Here is a 22162-nt window from a genome sequence, read left to right as displayed (position 1 = left end):
TATTTTTGTTTTTGAGACAGAGTCTCACTCTGTTGCCAGGTGCCAGCCTGGAGTGCAGTGGCACAATCTCAGCTCACTGCAACCTCCGCCTCCCGGGTTCAAGCAATTCTCCTGCCTCAGCCTCCTGCGTAGCTGGGACTACAGGCACATGCCACTACACCCAACTAATTTTTGTATATTTAGTAGAGATGCGGTTATACCATGTTGGCCAGGATGGTCTCAATCTCTTGACCTGGTGATCCGCCCACCTCAGCTTCCCAAAGTGCTGAGATTACAGGCTTGAGCCACTGTGCCCAGCCTGATTCATTTACCTTCCACCAGGTTCCTCTCATGACACATGGGGATTATGGGAGCTACAATTCAAAATGAGATTTGAGTGGGGACACAGCCAAACCATATCAGCTTACATCAAAAAAGTAGGAAGATTTCAAATAAATGACTGAATGACATACATCAAGAACTTAGAAAACCAGAGACAAACCAGATAGAAAATTAGGAGTAATAATAAACACAAGATCAGAGCAGGTCTAAAAAATAGAGCCTATATAAATAATACAAATGATCAATGAAACAAAAGTTGGTTTTGAAAAGAAAAGATAAAAATAAACTATTAGGTGGACTCATTGAGAAAAAAATATATCCAAATAAAATAAATCAGAAATGAAAAAGGAGACATTTCAACTTATATAAAAGGAATACAAAGGATCACTAAAAACTATTATGAAAAACTACACACTAATAAACTGGAAAACCTAGAGAAAATGGATAAATTCCTGGAGGCATTCAACCGCTTAAGACTGAGTCAGGAAGAAATAGAAAATCTGAGCAAATGAATAATGAAAAATGAGACTGAACCAGAAATAGTATCACAACAAATAAAAGCCCCCAAATGTACAGCTTTACTGGTGAATTCAACCAAGCTTAGAAAGAAAATCTAACAGCAATTAATCTCAAACTATTCTAAAAACTTGCAGAGGAAGAAATTATTTCTAATTTATTCTGTGAGGTCAGCATTTATACCAAAATCAGAGAAGGACACACACATACACAAAGAAAATATAGGCAAAGATCCCTGATGAATGTAGAAGCAACATCCTCAACAAAATACTAGCAAATAAAATCCAACAAAACATCAAAAGGATAATACACCATCATCAAATGGGATTTATGCCAGGGATGCAAAGATGATTCAACATATGCAAATCAATAAATAGGATACATCATACCAACCAAATAAATGACAAAAACCAAATGATTGTATTAATAGATACAGAAAAGTCATTTGATATAATTCAACATCCTTTCATGAGAAAAACTTTTAACAAATTAGGCATAGAAGGAACATACCTCAACACAAGAAAAGTCACATATGACAGACCCACAACAAACATCCTACTGAGTGAGGAAAATCTGAAAGCCTTTTCTCTAAGAACTAGGGAAAGGCAAAGATGTCCACATTCACAACCCTTACTCAACAAAGTACTGGAAGTCCTAGCCAGAGCCATTACCCAAGAGAAAGAATAAAAGTAAATAAAATTGTAAAAGAGAAAGTCTAATTGTCACTCTTTAAAGGTGACATAATCTTATATATAGAAAAACCTAGACTCTATCAAAAAACTTTTAGAACTGATAAGTCAATTCAGTAAATTTCAGAATACAAAATCAATATACAAAAATCAATAGTGTTTCTGTATACCAATTAAAAACCAGCTGAAAAATTAAGAAAGAATCCCATTTACAGTGGTTACAAAAAATATAATATCTTAGGAAACATTTAATCAAAGAGGTGAAAACCTCTAAAAACTAAGGAAAACTAATAAAAGAAAATGAAGATAACACAAAAATGGAAAGACATCCCACACTCTGAAATTGAGAGAATCAGTGTTGTTAAAATGACAATAGTACCCAAAGATAGCTATAGATTCAATATAATTCCTATCAAAATACCAATGACATTGTTTACAGAAGGAGAAAATATCTATTATTGTATAAAGCCATAGATGACCCCAAGTAGACACAGCAATTCTGACCCAAAACTACAAAGCTGGAAACATCATGCTACCTAACTTCACAACATATTACAAAGTTATAATAAACAAAACAGAATGGTACTGGCATAAAAACAGACACATAGACCAATGGTTAAGGAATAGAGAACCCAGAAATGAATTCAGATATTATAGCTGACTAATTATTGACAAAGTTACCAAGACTATACATTGGAGAAAGGACACTATCTTTAATAAACGGTGCTGGAAAAACTGTATATTCATATGCAAAGGAATGAAACTAGACTCCTACCTCTCACTTCACAAAAATCAACTCAAAATAGATAAAAATACTTAAATTTGAAGTCCCCAAATTATAAAACTACTGGAAGAAAACACAGGGAAAATTCTTCTGGACATTGGTCCAGGCAAGGATTTAATGGCTGAAAAGTCAAAGCCTAGGAAAGGAAAACAAAAATAGACAAAGGCAATATATTAAATTGAAAAGTTTATGTATAGCAAAGGAAACAGTCAACAAAGAACAAGTAGAATGGGAGTAAATATTTGAAAACTATTCATTTTAGAAGGGACTAATATTCAGAATATATAAGGAATGCAAATCGCTCAATAGCAATAATAATAATAATGGGCAAAGGATTTGAATAGACATTTTATCAAAAAATACATACAAATTGACCAATAGGTGTAAGAAAAATTCTTATTACCGATCATCAGTGAAACACAAGTCAAAACTACAATGAGATACCATCTTACTCCAGTTAGAATTTATAAAAAATATAATACCATAACAAATGCTTGATGCAGAGGAAAGGAAATTCATACACTTGTGGTGGGAATGTAAATTAGTACAATCATCATGGAAAACATTATGGATATTTCTTAAAAACTAAAAATAAAACTATCATACAATTCAGCAATTTTGCTGCTGGGTATATATCCAAAAAAAGGAAACTAGTATATCAAAAGGGTAAAGGATACCTGTACCCTCATGTGTACTGTAGCATTAGTCACATAGGCCAAGATATGGAATCAACCTTAGTGTCTATCAGTGGATGAAAGGATAAAGAAAATGTGCTATAACGATATATGATGGAATATTATTCAGCCACAAAAATGAAATTTGGTCATTTTTAGCAATGTGGATGGAACTGGAGGTCATGTTAAGTGAAATAGACCAGTAGACCAGGCACAGGAAGACAAATACCATATGTTTTCACTCACATGTGAGAGATATAAAAGTTGATCTCATGGAGGGAGAGAGTAGAATGCTAGTGACCAGAAGCTGGGAAGTGTTAAGGAATTCACTGGGTTGGTTAATGGCTACAAGCATACTGTTAGCTAGAAAAAGTAAGTTCTAGTGTTTTATGGTACAGTAGGGTGGCACTAATTTATTGTATATTTCAAATTGGAGAGAAGTTTTGAAATTATCCCAACACAAAAATTATAAACATTTGAGGTCATAGAGATCTTGAATACCCATGTTGTATGCATATTTTAAAATCCCACATGTACCCCATAAATATGTACAATTATTATGCATCAATAGAATATAACAGAAAAAACAAACTCTAGAGATGAGCTTTGTTGAGCTTTCCTGGTTTGTAATACCACGTGCATGCATTCACACAATAATACAGAAAAAATAATATTGTTATAATTCCATGGAAAGGGAACATTAGGAGCATCTAATTTGGTACTTTCTGAATTCTGCTCTATGCCCTTAAACTTGTTCTATTTTAACCTATATTTTGCCCTATGCCCTTAAGATTGTCTAATTTTAATCAATTACTTGTCCTTGTAATAAGCCATAATCATGAGCATACAGTTTTCAGTAAATTCTCTGAATCTTTCTAGTCAATTCCCCAAAATGAAGGTGTTTCTTCAACTTCTTAACTTGCACTTGGTGTCAGAAGTGTGGGTGGCTTTGTGGATATTATATACGTACATAGCTGCTTTAAAGCTTACAGATATGATTTCATTACTGATAAAAACCCAGATGAAAATGTTCAAGTGATTATTTAATATACAGCTGATTCTGATGTTTACTAAAATCTTTTCATTCAATACTATAAATACTTGAGCATCTGTGGTTTGAGGTTCATTCAATAAATCTGAGCTCTCATTTTTTTCCTGATATTTCATGCTGAATAAACTTATATTTAGTTTGTCAATATGCTCACAGATTTTTTTCACAGAGAAGAAGATGAAGTCTTCATAGATGAAAACATGGAGACTGCATTACTCCCAGTTGTCATAAAGATATGTCAGTTTTCACCTGCAAATCTTCTGTAGGAAATACTGATCTGGGTAAAGTAACTTGACTACCAGTCTATCAATATTACTGTAATAAAGGTCTGCTGTGGTTACTATGCTAAAGAGTCAGCCAGGTTAAATCAAGTTAGCTTGAAATTCATATTTTATTTGTTACCATAGCTTGGTGATACATTTTTTTGAAGATGGGGAAACTGAGTCCTGAGAATATAAAGTGACTCACCCAGATTACAAAGCTAGTGAGTGTCAGATACATACTTACTCTAAGCCTATGTTCAAAGGGATCTTTCCACTACAGTACAATTGCCATAAATATAGGACTTGCATATATATTTTATCTATAACATGTGGGGATAAAAGATAAATAATACAGTACTTTGGAGAGCCATTTATACAAATCTAAACTAAAAAATAGTAGAAGCAAAAAAGTGCTGAAATGTGGGCCCAAAATTGTTTTAAAAGAATCCTGAGAAGGTAAAGACAATTTGTGGTCCTTAAGAGGTACGTCTGTCTAATCTATCTGTCTATCAATCTATTTATTATCTATTTATCTTCCACAGTAGTTCGGATTGTAAAAATGAACCTAAATGCTGAAACAATAAAAAAACTATCTTAGTAACCAATCAGAAAATTACCATTGTTTCATAATCATTAACCTTATAAAAATTTGAAAACTTTCTTACAGTTGGTTATAAATGTATAGGAAAGTAAAAAATAGTAAAACTTGTATTTAGTACACCAATTTAAAACATTAGAAACATCAAGCTTTATTGTATTATAAAAATGTATCACAATAATGAGTGCTACAAAGAAAATAGAGAAATGGGAATATAAAATGATGAAACTGCTTTGTGAATCAGTTTGTCAGTTCTTCAGAAAGTTAAACATAGAGTTAATGAATAATCAATTCTATATATTTATTAAAAATCATTCTATATATTAAAATATATAACAATTCTGTATAGATTCTATACATGTATAAATTATCTCTATATATAAATACACATGTATATAGAATTGATTATCCATTCATTAACTGTATGTTTAACTTTCTGAGAAACTGACAAACGGATTTACATATATATACATTTTATATATATATATATTTAAAACACTTATGCAAAACTTGTACACAAATATTCATAGCAGCTTTGTTAATAATAGACAAAAAGTGGAAACAATCCAATCCAAATACTGATCAACTGATGAATGTGTAAACAAAATGTGGTATATTCACACAATGGAATATATGCAGCCATAAAAAACTATGAAGTCTTGATACATGTTACAACATGGGTGAACCTTAAAAACATGCTACATGAAAGAAGACAGTTACTAAAGACACATATTTTATAATTCCATTTCACGAAATGACCATAATAGACAAATCTTGATATGCCTTGCTACATGCTACAACATGGGTAAAACTTAAAATCATTATCCTATGTGAAAGAAGACAGTTACTAAAGAAACATATTATGTAATTCTATTTCATGAAATGACCAGAATAGACAAATATATGCAGAAATGGATTAGTGGTTACCTAACAGGTAACCATTGAGAGGAAATGGGGAGTTACTCCTTATAGATATAGGGTTTATTTTTGGGGTGATAAAAATGTTCTAAACTTGATTGTGGTGATGGTTGCATAACTCTGTGAATATGCTGAAAACCACTGAATTGTATATATAAAATTAGTAAAATATATGGTATATGAATTATATCTCAATAAATTTGTGATAAAAATAGAGAAGTGCTCACTCACAGGCACACATACACACACATAGAAGCCACCATTTTTATAAAAGGTGTAAGTGGATAGAGGCATGCAGGGAAATTTAGATAAATGATGCTAGAAACAGATAAAGAGGAGAATTAGTAAGGAGCCCCCACAAAGCTTAGGCCATTATTATTTGCTCTATTTTACAAGTGAGGAAACTGAGCTCTATACAAATGTACGAATATATAGCTAGTATAATATGGATCCCAGATTCCAACCCAGAAAGTTTGATAGCAGAGCTGGAGCCCTTAGCTGCTATACTACTCTGCCTCTCAGAAACGTGTCTCTGCTATAAGGTAAAGGCAGAGTGGAGAACATTCGTAGCTCAGAACATTTACGGACAAGCATTCTTTCATCCTTACACCAAATTCTCATGGTTCATCAGAAAGCACTCATCACTTGCTTGCCTACTATCTTTTTAACCGACATGATAGACATCTTTGTTTCTTTAATTTTTACAGCAAAAGTTAGAACAAAGCAATCTCTCTGAAAATATTCAGGATGCAGCTTTTCTCCTTCAAGGAAAAACAAAGTGATGTCTGCTGACAAGACTATTCAGCTGAAAATGATCTAATAGAAGGCTTAGTGACACAGCTAGAGTGGTTAGTTTTGTACATGTAGTGATTGTGGGCCCATCAGCTGGAATTAGTATCTACTCTTATTTACCTTTCTTATTTTATTCTTTAAAATTCCTCAATTCATCTTTAGGAGAATTTTATTTTGTTTGGCAATCTATCTGTCATTATAGCATATTTGGAAATATATCAAATTTTAAATCATAGTTTACATTCAGAAGCATGGAATGTATACAATCAATTAATGAAATTTACTGAATTATAAACTGCCTTCAGAAATATCCCTAAGAAAGTACTTTACAAGTTCTTTAAAGCCATGCAGTTTCATATAATTTATTATGAGGAACACTTAGATAAAAGCAACATGAAAAGTTCAAATCAGTTTATATGACAATGAATTATGAGCATTTATCATTTGCATAATAAAATATACCGTTTCTACAAAAAATAAAAATTAAACAATACACTGCTAAAGTATGAAATGAAGAAAGTCCAATTTAAGCACACACACACATAAAATCTTTTAATTTGTTCTCTTTTACTTGCTGATATGTATGGAAATTGATCTCAGAACAGTTTTGCAAAGTTGACTGAATCAGAATATTATCAATAAATAATAAATAATGCATAGTAGGCAGTCATGTGACTTCAAACACTAAGTACAAAAAGTATTTCTAATAAACAGAATTTCTAGTTTTCTTCCAAGAAAGATTTACCACATTAGCTCAAGAGGCACATACTTATGTTTACACTTATGTCACTCATTGGAGAATTAACTCTCTCTGGCTTTTAGAAAATATTAAATGTAAGTTATACTATTTGTTAATATTATGGAAATAATAAATGTAGTAAATGATCATACCCTGTACTCCCTACCATGTTGCCTGACATCCATCAGCTGACGGACCCTGGAGCTGCCACAGCAGCTTAGTGCATTTGTCAAGTACCTTCAGGTTGCTAAGAAGCTGCAGAGACAGAAGGTGACTGGAGGAGGGATAAGCTAGTTAGCACAATGTCAGCCATTCTTGCCATATTGCTTGATGACCTCTAGTGTCTTTCTGAGATAAAGAATAAAAGCCTTGCATCAGAATAACTTCTGTTTATTAGGAAAGCAGAAGGATGTCATAAGAATATTTATTCCTATTAGGGAGATTTAGAAAATACAGCTAGATATCACAAACATTTAATACATACTTATTCATTAATTTAATAAATGCCATTGAATTCATTGAAATAAGTATTATGATACAGTTTTTTCTTTTTCTTTTTACCTTTGCAGTCAAGTACTTTTGCCAGACTTTAAGAAAAATAAAATCACTAAAAAATAGTGTATCTGAGCCTATAATTAATTGAAGGAAGTGTCTGAGTTGGACTACTTTCCTTAGGGATGGAAAAAAATAACTTCAGAAAGCTGAAATGATTTGCTCAGAGTAGCAGAGCTAAAAATGGAAAGAGCTAAATAAAATGTCTCTATTTTAAATTCATTGCTTGTTCAGGTTTAACATACTAAGTATCTCTTTTGGGATTTCAAGGAAAGTTGCTACAAACAAAGTAGACTTGATCGGGACTGTGAACATTGGGTTGACTTTGTAAGCAATAAAGAAAAAGAAATATCTATCAGGCAAGGAATGGCATGAGCAAAAGCATGGGAGGTTTAGCACCCGTACACTACACTAATAGAATGAGACAGAGAGCTCCATGGGAGTAAATAAAAATAAGTTGGCGAGAAAAAGGAGAGAAAGGTCTAGAGGGATTAAAGCAAGGTGTCAGATGGAGCAATCCAGAAAGTTTTTTTGGAAAAACTGATTCTTGATAAAAGTGGGGTGACAATTTGGGTGTTATAAGCTTAATACCTAGAGATTATAAAGAAAAGCATAATTTATTTTCTTTTCCACCATCACCCAAGAGACTCATCATTCTATCATGCAGTATTTCAGAACACAAAAATTATCAATTTATGACTCATACTCATCCAGTTAATTGCTGCATCACTGTTGGGGGATGGTGGACCAACATTTTGGCCATAGACATCAAAAATGGACCCTACACAAAAATTACTCTCATCATCCAAGAAAACAAATTATTCTTTTGCTTGTTTATTGTCTGCACTCTAGAAATGTAGAAAAATATATTCTAAAGAGAGATACATTTTATATTTATATGTCATGAATGCAGACATAGTAAACAGTGAGGAATTCAATTAGTCATTTGTCTCTACAAGTAACTGGTTTATATAAAATGTACTAATGAAAAAACTATTTTTAGATTTAAAACATCAAATTTTTTGGTAAAGGGTGCTACTTTTAATTAATACTGAGTGTCAATAAATATAAGTGGCATGGAGAATTATAGCCTATCCTTGGGTCTTTTTATAGGTATAACTAATATGAAAAAATGAAAAAGAAGATACAGGAATTAATTCTAGATATTTTCTTGGATCATCAATTCCACCTTGAGAAACAATAAATAATTTTAGTATTGGCTTTTCCTAGAGTACACATAGCCAAAGCAAGACTAAGCAAAAAGAATAAATCTGGAGGTATCACATTACTTGATTTCAAACTATACTATAAGGCCATAGTCACCAAAGCAGCATGGTACTGGTATAAAAAGTAGGCATATAGACCAATGGAACAGAATAGAAAACCAGAAATTAAACTCGAATACTTAGAGCCTTATCTTTGACAAAGCAAACAAAAATGAAGTGGGGAAAGGGCACCCTATTAAACAAATGGTGCTGAGATAATTGGCAAGCCACATGTAGGAGAATGAAAGTGGATCCTCAGTTTTCACCTTATACAACAATCAACTCAACATGGATCAATGACTTAAATCTAAGACCTGAAACTATAAAAATTCTAGAAGATAACATTGGAAAAACCCTTCTAGATGTTGGCTCAGGCAAGGATTTCATGACCAAGAACTCAAATGCAAATGCAATAAAAACAAAAATAAATAGCTGGAACTTAATTAAACTAAAAAGCTTTGGTAGGGCAAAAGGAACAGTCAGCAGAGTAAACAGACAATTAATAAAGTGGGGAAAATCTTCATAATCTATGCATCTGACAAAGGACCACTATCCATACTCTACAATGAGCTCAAACAAATTAGCAAGAAAATAAAAATCCCATCAAAAAGTGGACTAACAACATGAATAGATACTTCTCAAAGAAGATATACAAGTGGCCAAAACACATATGAAAAAATGATCAACATTTTATCAGAGACTAGGATTGTAACTCCTGCATTTTTTTAAGCTCTCTGTTTGCTTGATAAATCTTCCTCCATCCCTTTATTTTAGCATATGGGTGTCCTTGCAAATGAGATGGGTTTCCTGAATACAGCACACCGATGGGTTTTGACTTTTTATTCCATTTGCCAGTCTGTGTCTTTTGATTGGGGCATTTAGTTCATTTACATTTAAGGTTAATATTGTTATGTATAAATTTGATCTTGCCATTTTGATGCTAGCTGGATGTTTTGCCCATTAGTTGACACATTTTCTTCATTATGTCAATGGTCTTTACCATTTGGTATGTTTTTGGAGTGGCTGGTATTGGTTGTCCTTTCCTTGTTTAGTGCTTATTTCAGGAGCTCTTGTAAGGCAGCCCTGGTGGTGATCAAATACCTTACACTAAAATTAACTCCAGATAGATCAAAGACTTAAACATAAGACCTAACATCATAAAAACTCTAGAAGAAAACCTAGGCAAAACCATTCAGGACATAGGCATAGGGTAGGACTTCATGACTAAAACACCAAAAGCAATGGCAACAAAGCCAAAATAGACAAATGGCATCTAACTAAACTCCAGAGCTTCTGCACAGCAAATGAAACAATCATTAGAGTGAACTGGCAACCAATAGAATGGGAAAGAATTTTTGCAATCTACCCATCTGACAAGGGGCTAATATTCAGAATCTACAAAGAACTAAAACAGATTTACAAGAAAAAAAACAAACAACCCCATCCAAAAGTGGGAAAAGGATATGAAAAGACACTTTTCAAAAGAAGACATATATGAGGCCAACAAACATGAGAAAATGCTCATCATCACTGATTATTAGAGAAATACAAATCAAAACCATGTTGAGATATCACCTCCTGCCTGTTAGAATGGCAATCATTAAAAAATCTGGAGACAACAGATGCTGGATGTAAAGAAATAGGAACACTTTTACACTGCTGGTGGGAGTGTAAATTAGTTCAACCATTGTGGAAGATGGTGTGGTGCTTCCTCAAGGACCTAGAAATAGAAATTCCATTTGACCCAGCAATCCCATTACTGGGTATATTACAAAGGATTATAAATCATTCTATTATAAAGACACATGCACGGGTATGTTCTTTGGCCCTGTTTAAAATAGCAAAGACTTGGAACCAACCCAAATGCCCATTGATGAGACATGACAAGGAAAATGTGGCATATATACACCATGGAATACTATGCAGCCATAAAAAATGATGAGTTTGTGTCCTTTGTAGGGACGCGGATGAGTCTGGAAACCATAGTCCTTAGTAAACTGACACAAGAACAGAAAATCAAACACCGCATGTTCTCACTCATAGGCGGGTGTTGAACAATGAGAACACATGGACACAGGGAGGGGAGCATCACACACTGGGGTCTGTTGAGGGGGTAAGGGAGGGACAGTGTGGGGGTAGGGACGTTGGGGAGTGATAACATGGAGAGAAATGCCAGATGTGGGTGATGGGGGGATGGAGGGAGCAAACCACATTGCCATGTATGTACCTATGCAACAATTGTGCATGATCTGCACATGTCCTCCAGAACCTAAAGTACAATAAAAAAAAAAAAAGAAAAAATTCTCAACATCACTAATGATCAGGGAAATGCAAATCAAAACCTCAAGTGATACCACCTTACTCCTGCAAGAATAGTCATAATCAAACAATCAATAAATAATAGATATTTATGTGGATGTGGTGAACAGAGAACACTTCTACATTGCTGGTGGGAATCTAAACTACTACAAACACTATGGAAAACTGTGGAGATTCCTTAAAGAACTAAAAGTAGAAGAACCATTTGATCTAGCAATCCTACTACTGGGTATTTACCCAGAGGAAAATATGTCATTATATGAAAAAGATACTTGCACACTCATGTTTACAACAGCACAATTTGCAATTGCAAAAATATGGAAGTATTCCAAATGCCCATTAATCACTGAGTAGGTAAACTGATATATGTGATGGAATTCTACTTAGCCATAAAAAGGAATGATAAAATAGATTTTAAAGTAACAAAGATCAAAACAGGCAAAGAAGGTCATTACATAACAATAAAAGGATCAATGCAACAAGAAGAGCTAACGATCCTAAATATATACGCACCCAATACAGGAACACCCAGATATATAAGACATATAAAGAGACTTAGACTCCCACACAATATTAATGGGAGACTTCAACATCAATATTAGATAGATCAATGAGACAGAAAATTAAGAAGGATATCCAGAACTTGAACTCAGATCCGGAACAACTAAACTTAATAAACATTTATAGAGCTCTCCACTTTAAATACACAGAATATACACTCTTATCAGTATCACATCACACCTACTCACAGGTTTAAATGAAACATTGATTGGCTACTTGTTTGTTATTTTCTTCCCTTATTTTTTTCCTGTCTCCATTATTAAGCACAATTATTGGCATAAAAGAGGTTTTCAACACCCATTTTTAGACTGCATTCTAGCTGGGCAATAAAGCAACACTCCTGTTCTCTCTCCCTCTTTCTCTTCCTCTTTCTTCCTTTCCTTCATTCTTTTTTTTCTTACTTTCAAAAAAAAAGAAAGAAAGAAAGAAAAAAGAATGAATTAATAGCATTCACAGTGACCTGGAAGAGATTGGAGACTATTATTCTAAGTGAAGTAACTCAAGATTAGAGAACAAACAGCATATGTTCTCACTCATAAGTGGGAGCTAAACTATGAGGATGCAAAGGCATAATAATGACGCATTGGACTTTGGGGACTCAGAAGGAAAGGGTAGGAAGAGGGTGAATGATAAAAGACTACATATTGGGTGTAGTAAATACTGCTCAGGTGATGGGTGCACCAAAATCTCACAAATCACCACTCAGGTAACCAGACACCACCTGTTCTCCAGTAACCTATGGAAATGAAAAATTAAAAGAATCTTTTCTTACAAAATCCTACTTACAAAAGTGATATGGAATGAGGATGACCTTTTTTTGTGTTTTTTTTTTTTTTTTTTTTTTTTTAGGTTCTCTCTTTATTAAGTCTACCCCCAGCCAGGGAAAGAGGGTAGACCAGGATTACTATGAACCCCCCCTTACCCCAGGACACTGTGAATCTCTTCTTGCCTGTGCCCTCACCCTTTCCCTGCCCAATAAATAAAAAGGGAACAAGGAAGTACATAGCGAGGGAGGGGAGGAGTGTGCCCCCAGGACAGTGTCTTTGTAGAGGGTGAGCTGGGCAAGAATAGACCATGGACCCCATAGGGATGAGGAAAGACCTCATGCTGGCCAAGGCAGGGGCAGGCGAGGCACTGAGTGCCCTTGCCCAAGGCCAGGAGCAGAGGGTGGGAGCCTGCCTGCAGCCCAGAGCCCACCAGCTTTGTGGGGCAGGGGAAGATCCCTGATGGCAGCTTCCTGGTCAAGCTTGCCCTTGTCAAGTCCTGCCACGAGGGGCTGAGCATTCAGTTGCCAAGACCACCATCGCCTCTCCTTATCTCCCCCCAGTGAAAGGTGGGCCGGGCAGGGAGTCCTCAGAAGCCACTCTGGCAAGGCCAGGGGTAGGTGTGTTTCTCTCTGGGCCCCTGGACAGGAGAAGGGATAGAGGGACTGACAGCTCTGGGTTTAGCTTCTCCTTTTCTGAGGTGCTGTCTAGCTCTGACCCCCACTGGTGGCCACCTGGGGTGTAAGCCGCTGGAAGGGAGCCTCCTTGGCCCCCTGGGTCCCCTGTAGCCGGCATAGCTGCAGCTCCTCCAAACTTTGCCATAACTCCTGACGCTCCTGGGCCTTCTGCTGCTCCTGCTGCTTTTCCAGCTTGTAGGAGGCTGTGAGCTCATCAAACAGCTTCCCATTCATCTCCATGAAGGTCTTGAGCACATTGTAGTCAGCGATATGATGGTTTGGTTCCAGTGCTCCTTGGAGACTTGGTAGAGGGTCCCAAACACAGCGGGCAGCACAGTGTGGCAGCTGTCCTCAGTGAGGCTTAGGATATACTCATTGTTCCAGAAATACAGAGCCCGCTCTGCAACCTGGAAATGGGGGCTGGAAACACAGCGAGCCACCTGCTTAAAAAGGGGCTCCTGGATCTTCACAAACTGGGATGGCTCGATGACATCAAGAATTTCTTCCATCTCCCCCAGAAACATCACCTCCTTCTGGGTGCAGGTTTTTGGCCAGTATTTGAGCAGTCCCCGGATCACATGCTCCGTTAGAGTGGCGTCTTTCTCCAGGAACTGCACCACACAGTATGCCATCTGAGCGTGAAAGACAGACAGCGACTTGACAGAGTGCAGGGGGATCAGGACGCGAACCAGGAACTGCTTGTGCTCCGTCTTCAGGGGCAGCGCAAAGCCATTGATGATGCTTCCTAGGATCTCCAGTAGCTCAGCCACACCATTGAAGTGCTCGAACTCATAGATGAACTGGAGGAAGATGTGGTTGCACTGTTTGCGGATGTAGGCCCGGAGGCCCAGGAACTTGCCATAGATCTGGTGCAGGATGGTCTTGAGGTCCTGGGGTCTCATTTAAATCTCCTTTAAATCATTTTTAAAATTAACTATTGAGGAAAAGAAGAGAGAACATAGATTCTGGAATGTTAAAACTAGAGAGAAGCATAGAAATCATCTAATTTATCCTCAGTATATTCTAGATAAAGAGACGCTTACATAAAACTTCTACATTCCTGAACAGAAAATAGATTATTGTAGTTTACATTTTAGCCCCTCTACATAAACAGGTATGTGTATATTCTTAAAACTAGAAAGGCCTTTTTTTTTTTTTTTTAATCAGTCAGTAAAACTGAAAGTATCTAAAATACTCAGTATAATTTTGTTGACCCAGGTTAACTGGAATCATAATGTTGACATCAACAAAAGGTTAATCACTACTTTTTTATTTTGTCAACAGTTGGGAAAGGCCAAAGCTAACTGATAATATTTTAAGACTGCTGCTGCTTTCCTCCTTTTAAGGAAATGTACTTAACAAAAGTTTACTTAATATTGAATGAATTTTCCTGGAGCAATTAACTTCTTACACTTGGGATGCCTTAAGTAAAAACAAAAGAATCATTAGGTAGAATATTAACTTTTCGAAAGAACAGACCCTTTAAATAAAGATACGTGCTGCCAGATAAGAATTGAAAGAGAGTAGATGACACACACACTATTAAAAGAAGTATAAGGGATGTTTGAATATAGTATTTTCACAAGTGTAAAGTTATTTACAAGAAGTTGATCTTCCTTCTGGAAGAACAGAGTCAAGGTTTATTTTTTGTTATAGTTTGTTTCTTTCACTACTACTACTTCCACCTTATTTATCTGTGAACTCAGTGGGGTATGAATACCTAGGCTATTTTTTTTTTTTTTGAGTTTCCTCTTCCTTTTAAACTCAAATGGAAAAGCTTCTTCTCATGACCTCTAAGACTATTATAGCTGGATATTGAATCAACTACAAATACTAATTCTGTACCTATTATATGACTTTAATGTCCAGGAATATATTTTAACTAGCTAATAACTCTCTTGGCTCTATAAATATAAATAACAATTTATACACTATATCACCAGGAAAATATCAAGAGTCTCACAATGTGGGTCTAATTCTCCCTTCCATATTGCCTTTGTGTACGTTCTCTCACTTTATTCTTTGTCCTCATTTTATACAGGTTTGTTTATTTTCTCTTCAGCATCTCAGTGAACACTTATTGAGTCGCTTCTGTCTTCTAGCCACAGGGCTTATTCCATTACCAACTTTCTCATTCTACCTTTAAATAAGGATTTCCCCTCAAATCATGCTCTTAGCTCTTCTTTTGTTTCTCACCATGTTTTAAAATTTCTCATCTCCTTCCATATCTTCCAATATAATTTCCACAATAATTACTTCTGCACTCTTATGGGGAACCTTGATTCGCTAATGAACTTAGACAACTTTTCCTGTACTTTAAATCACCAGTCTATAACGAAATTTCGAATCACTGATTCTGCTCTATCATTTAGCAGATGCAGCTCCGGGGAATGAGATTCTGAGGGCTGCACCTAAGAAGACCTGGGGAAACACCCGTTTTTGTCGTAGGTCAGCTGTGAGATATTGGACACGTTTCTTACATGTGGGAAAGTTTCTGAGAAAGTTTCTGACCTCTTCTAAGACTCGTTTTTCCTGGTGGTATCATAGGTATAATAAACATCCCCAGGTTTAGCATGAGGAGAAGAAGGAGAGTTCAAAGTGAATAAAGAAGTGCAGGGAAATAAAAGCAATGTGAGGAGACTGTTGCAAGATTTAGATGAGTCGCAAAAACAAGCACCAAAGAAAAATCTTGCTGTGAGGTCATTGGGAAAACACTGAATCTGAGACAACAGCTTCGACAACCTTTGAAAGAAGAGCTTATTTTATCTATACTTGGTAGAATTGTGCCTGCCATTTGCATGGAATCTTTATTTTGGCTGACAGACCAACTGCATATTTCATTCATATCTCTTAAAACAATAATTTAAATTGTGAAACCAAAGAGGAAATTAGATTCACTCTTATATATCCCTGGTTTTACACATGCCAATGTCATTATTTAATGTAGAAAGCATGACAATATTGTATATTTATAGTTATATTTTGCCTGTTTTGTCATATATAGTATTTTGTGTTTATGTATTTTAATCTAACTTGTTAATATTTTTCATCTACAAAGAAGCTTTTTTTGACATATTAGTTTAGAAAAGGTAAATGGAATAATTTATTGCATCAAATATGTTATACCATCCAATATTGTCTTGTGAAATGTTCTTACACCAAAATTGAACAAGAAAAAAAGAGTCACATTCATCTAAAATTAATTAAAATTATACTTCATAATTCAAAATTTTACTTCAAAATTAATTATTGGTGAAGTAAAATAATTTTCTGAGGTAAAAAAGTAGGCTGATAAAATAATTCTGTTTTTCAACTTTATTCTCTGGAAACAACTGATATGTACAGGAAATACACACACACACACACACACACACACACACACACACACAGTGTTAATATTTGCCCATCAAAAATTTTTAAATTATTAGTTATGATCTTTGAACTAATTTGAAAGCTTACAACATGGTGCATTGCTGCACTGCCACACTATGACATATAACAGGAAATAGTTTCCTGCTTGATTAATTTTATGTCCCTAACATTTAAAAAGGATAATTTTTTAGTGATTTTTAAACTTTTATCTGTTTAATTCTAGAACTACAAACACATTCCCATTGTCATTTAACTTTTACTTTTTTCATCCTAGTATTCATTTTGAGATAATTTCAAGAATAATAATATCAAATAGGCGCCAATCTGACTAGCCTGCCACATATGGTTTATTCTCCATTTTTAAAAAACATAAAATATCAAATATTTTACTACTATTTATCTAGTTTTGTTTCTTTTGCCACATCCATTTATTTGTTCTCAATTTTCTGTGACTTCTGTAAAATTTTTCGTGGTCAGGGAGTAATGTTGGGCTAGGTGATTTCTAAGGTCTCTTTTGGGTTTTATATTTTATTGCTCTACACAGTTTCAAAAAGTAGTTCACTTGCTTCTACTTAATTCAGCTTTTGCTTCTGTAATATGGAACATTTTCTTTACTAAGACCTAAAAGATCACTGGTGATTTCTATTTTGGACTACAACAACCTTGTCAATATATAGAACCTAAACAATTCTAGAAATAAATAAACTTTTCTTAGTTTTCTTTAAAGAAAACTTATCCTGATGCCCTCTGGGTACTACAACTGAGGGACTTTATAGTTGAATGATTGTCCTAGTGAAAATACAATTGGATAAGCTCAAGGTCAAACTGATAGAGTTTTTCCCTATTTTATGGGGTTCTCAGTAGGAAGAGAAAAAATTGAAAATTGCAGATAAAACATGTTTGTTTTATTTCAAGCAAGTTATTTGTTTTTATACACACAAACACTTTTAGAATGAACACACAAAAAGTATTGTTTTTATACACACAAACAACACTTTTTAGAATGAACAGAGAGGGACAGCTGACTTTCCCTAGATGACATTAAGTCCTTTGACAGGCTTCAAAGACTACAAAACATAAGTATGGGATCTAGAAAGTGATCAATAAAATACGGGAAAAGTTATTATTATGTAGCTAGCTTTTCATTGGCCCTTTTCCAGATAATTTTCCTATGCTGTTATTCAGCTGCCCTTTTGAGTTCATTCATTCCACTCATACAGTACTGTATTTTGTCCCGAAACCAAGACACTATCACAACTTTTATGCAATTTATGTTATATAAACCTTTTACTTAATTTTTATGTAATGTTTGATATGCCACAAGAATATACATTTAACTTCTATACATTTTGACATGTAAGGATTATATAAATGACTGTGAAACTATAAGAAGTGGGACTAGAATTGTTGACACCAGAACTTGAACATTTCCCTTGTGTTCCAAGTTTGAAGAAGTCATTAGCCAACTGCTAATCTCATTCACTAAAATGTAAATTTCAATCCATAGTAATTTTGAGTTCTGTAAATTCGGTTTGACTCTTTTACAAATGTAAGGTTAATCCTTTAAAGCCTCTTACTATCTATTCATATTTGTGATTCCATCCTTTGTTAAGCATAATCATATTTAGTATTATATACATTTTATAATTTATATGATCATCTTTTATGATTAGGGATCAAAATCTATTTTTTAAATTGAACTTATCATTTGTGTGCATGCTCATTGATGCTAATCTGCATGTTTTCACCAGGCCTCCTTTGGGGGTTGCTTTCCTCCAGCTAGGAATTTTGGTTTGCTTTTGTAAACAGTTAAGCCTTGCTGAAGACCTGGAGTAACTTTACTGTCATTCCTAGCAGAGAAGCCCAAATCAATTATGAACCCCAAATTAACCCCTTACTTAAACAGTGTCCTGTTGTACCTATGGGTGGGCTATTACAAACATCTGCCTTCAGAGAAATCCTGCCTACCCACAGTTTTATGTACAAACTCCAATACCAGGTACAGGTGTTTGGGTACAAAAAAACAGAGATAAATAGGAATTCGTTGGGGTTTTGTTTTTAAAAACTCCTCTAATTTTACAAGTCTAGAACATGTTTTTTTTTTTTCTATTTAGAATCTAGTTTTCTTGAAGCAGGAAGCTTCTGAGGCCACCTAAACCACCATAATATCAGAAACAACAGTCTAACATGAGCCAACTTTATTGCTTCTGTCTTTTGAATGTGCATATCTAATTGAGAATTTGCTTCTGACATTCAAACACAGAGTTTCAATTTACTATTTGACATTTCCATATACTTTTATATAAAACTGAAAATGCAATTTGAAAAGCACTTAAAACGATGATTTAAAAAAAAATTTGTTTTATTTCACACTATTAACCCTGTCCTGTGCATTTTTTATTAACTCTGGAAATAGATTACTGTATTTCATACCAATAACACAAATGTATTAATGAGTACTAATCAATATAAGTCAGAGTCAATCAAAATATTTGCTGCTGAGTTTCAAAAACATATAGACTTGAGTTATATACCTTTATGGATCTGAAGGAGACTGGTTTCTACTAAAATGTGTTTTTCTGCCCAGAAAGAAAATAATTGTCTCTACAAGGCAATGACTTTCTAAACTTGCTCAGATCATCCACTGTGTCTTAAACATTATGTTCATATTTCTATGTATTAAAAAGAAGAAATCATTATGGCATTCAGGATACCATGATGTAAATGTTTTATAAATAGATGGATCAGAAAGTAAAAGAAGAACGTCACAAATTTGGAAATAAAATGACATTAGTCCAGATACAAGAAGCTGCATAGAATGTAAATGTTTTACAATAATTTTAGTTGCCAACAACCTAAAATCTAATTTAGAATGGCTTACAAACTAAAAGGTGACCTATTGCCTCTCTTAATTATAGCACCTTAGCAATGTCCTTCAGGATGTGGTTTCTTTTCTGGCTGCTAAGACTGACACCATGGCCAAATGCTTTTTCATTGACAGTGGGAAAGGAACATTTATCGTAATATTCTTGAAGAATAAAGATGCTACTTTCATAAAGATTTTATCACTGCAATTGGGTAATTTGCCCTACTCTGAATTAATTAGTATGGAAAGGGGATGGACTTTGCTGAATAGCTTAAGCCAATTAGGGCTAACTTTTCATACTGAAGGTAAGGTCATGAACTCTACACAATGGGAGAAGGATGTACCTTTCAATGGAATATCAGCAACATTTGGCAGAAGAAGGAGAAATTATTTGGGAAGGTACAAGCAGCAGGTGTCCACTGAAGTATAGAAAAGATGATTGGGTCTGAGTAGACTTTTTCCCCAAGTGTTTACCTCTATTGAAACTGTAATCCGTACTTCACTTTGGTGTGCTTACTTCTCTCTTAACAAGTGGCCCTATTGTTTAGTGGTTAAAAGCTGGCCAGAAGCTCTACTGTGAGTTCAAAACCTGGCTCCATCATTTACTAGCTGCATAACTTTGGTCAAATTATACAAATATCTGTGCCTCAGTTTCTTCAACTTTTATTGGGTATAGTAATAGTATCTACCTTCTATAAATATTATGGGGGTTATATGAGTTAATCCATGTTGTAAAGCATGATATGTGATAAATATGTGTATGTGTATATATGTATATTATACATATATATTATTGATATTTAAATCATCTCTCAAACAAAAATCTTGCTTTTTTCTATCATCATCATTATTTTAAAGCTTATCTTTGATTTGGCACCACATCTCATCTAAATTATCTCATTTTGATGCAAGATTAATTCTTAAAGTACCATAACCCTTCTCACAAATATTCCATTTACAGCACTGCTTAGGATTTAAATTTTCTTGATCATTCTAGCATTCAAGACCTTTTTGAAAATTTCCCTTTCAAAACTTCTCTTCATATGTTTAAGTTAGATGAATTACTGTTCTCCAGGATCACACATTTTTCCAACTTCATGTCATTACCTATATACTGTTTCCTATCCCTCAAATATCTATCCATTTTTTCTTTCTTCTAAGTCTACCTTAAATAACACCTCCTTTGTGATGAATTTCCAGACCTCTCACAACCAGATGTACAATAGAAGTTATCTTAATAGACCTTCAGTGACAGAACTTAAATAAATTATCTAACACTCTCCATTCTCTCTCTAAAATGTTCCAACTACTACATGCTTACGTAACATCCAGTGGCCCAAGTCCTGAGATATGCAAGGAATGATTTGTGTGTTACCAAGAGATAATTGTCTTTGTTCTCTTAAATACATCAGCGGTACTTGTTGTTATAACCATACTATTTATTGAATTCCTTGCTAATTGATTATATTTACATAAAAACAGTTATATTAGAAAAAAATTACATTGAAATTTTTGATATATAAAAGTAAATAATTGAAAACACTACTATTTCAAATGGAACTTTTTTTATGAAACCAGGAAAATAAAAAAGAAAAATTCTAAATTTATTCTATACTTGAATTGTTTTATCAGTGATTTATAGCAATAGAAACAGAAAATTCTACTTAGTGCCTTATGACTACTACATATACAAGAAAAATCTTACAAAACATGAATAGGATGCCTCTACTTAGAGAAAGTCCTGAATCCTTTATTAAAATATAGGCAAATTATTCTTCCCCTGTTTAAAGTTGAATTAAATATGTATCATGAATATGCATTTTAAAAATAATTTAATTTAAAAATGTTAATGAATTAACTTTTTGTACTAATCCCTCAAATAAATCACCAGCAATTGTTTTATTCCAAATGTTATTTTCTATCCTGAAATATTCAAAAATTGAGGATATGAAAATAAAAATCTCCCCTTTAAGTTTAGATTATGTTGGAAAGATAATTAAATACACACTTACAGAATACAGAGGTAAATGCTAATGGTGATTTCTATAAATTACTATTGCTCTGTATTGTTGTCAAACTTTCCTCCTGAGCTGTGAATTTCTTGAAGACTTGTATTGGTGTTATTTATATCTTGTCAAATAAAGATTGTTAAGTAGATGAATTGAACTCACGTTGAGACAAGTTAACTGAGTTGCTAAAAGTCTGTACCATCTAGAGTGTTGCAAACAGTGAAGATCATTTTGCCCTATGCATAAATAGACAAGAACATATTATCTTACTTAGCATAGAACAGCTTCATGCAAAATACAAACAATTCTTTATGTTTTCAATATAGAAAAATAATGATAGATGTTGATACAGCCCCTACTGGGAGCCACATACTAGTTTAAATGCTTTATAAGTATTGACTTAATGAATAACAACAAAAACCCTATGAACTA

The 22162-nt window shown here is 34.2% G+C and overlaps 1 pseudogene; it reads right to left on the bottom strand.

Annotated features, from left to right (window-relative positions):
* Window positions 1-13075: 13075 nt before the first annotated feature.
* On the bottom strand, window positions 13076-14400 carry LOC100411739 (serine/threonine-protein phosphatase 2A 56 kDa regulatory subunit beta isoform pseudogene; annotated as a pseudogene).
* Between the last annotated feature and the right edge of the window lie 7762 nt (window positions 14401-22162).

This window comes from Callithrix jacchus, chromosome 3 (assembly GCF_049354715.1).
Source record: "Callithrix jacchus isolate 240 chromosome 3, calJac240_pri, whole genome shotgun sequence".
NCBI lineage: Eukaryota > Metazoa > Chordata > Mammalia > Primates > Cebidae > Callithrix > Callithrix jacchus.
This window is presented reverse-complemented; position numbering and strand designations above follow the sequence as displayed.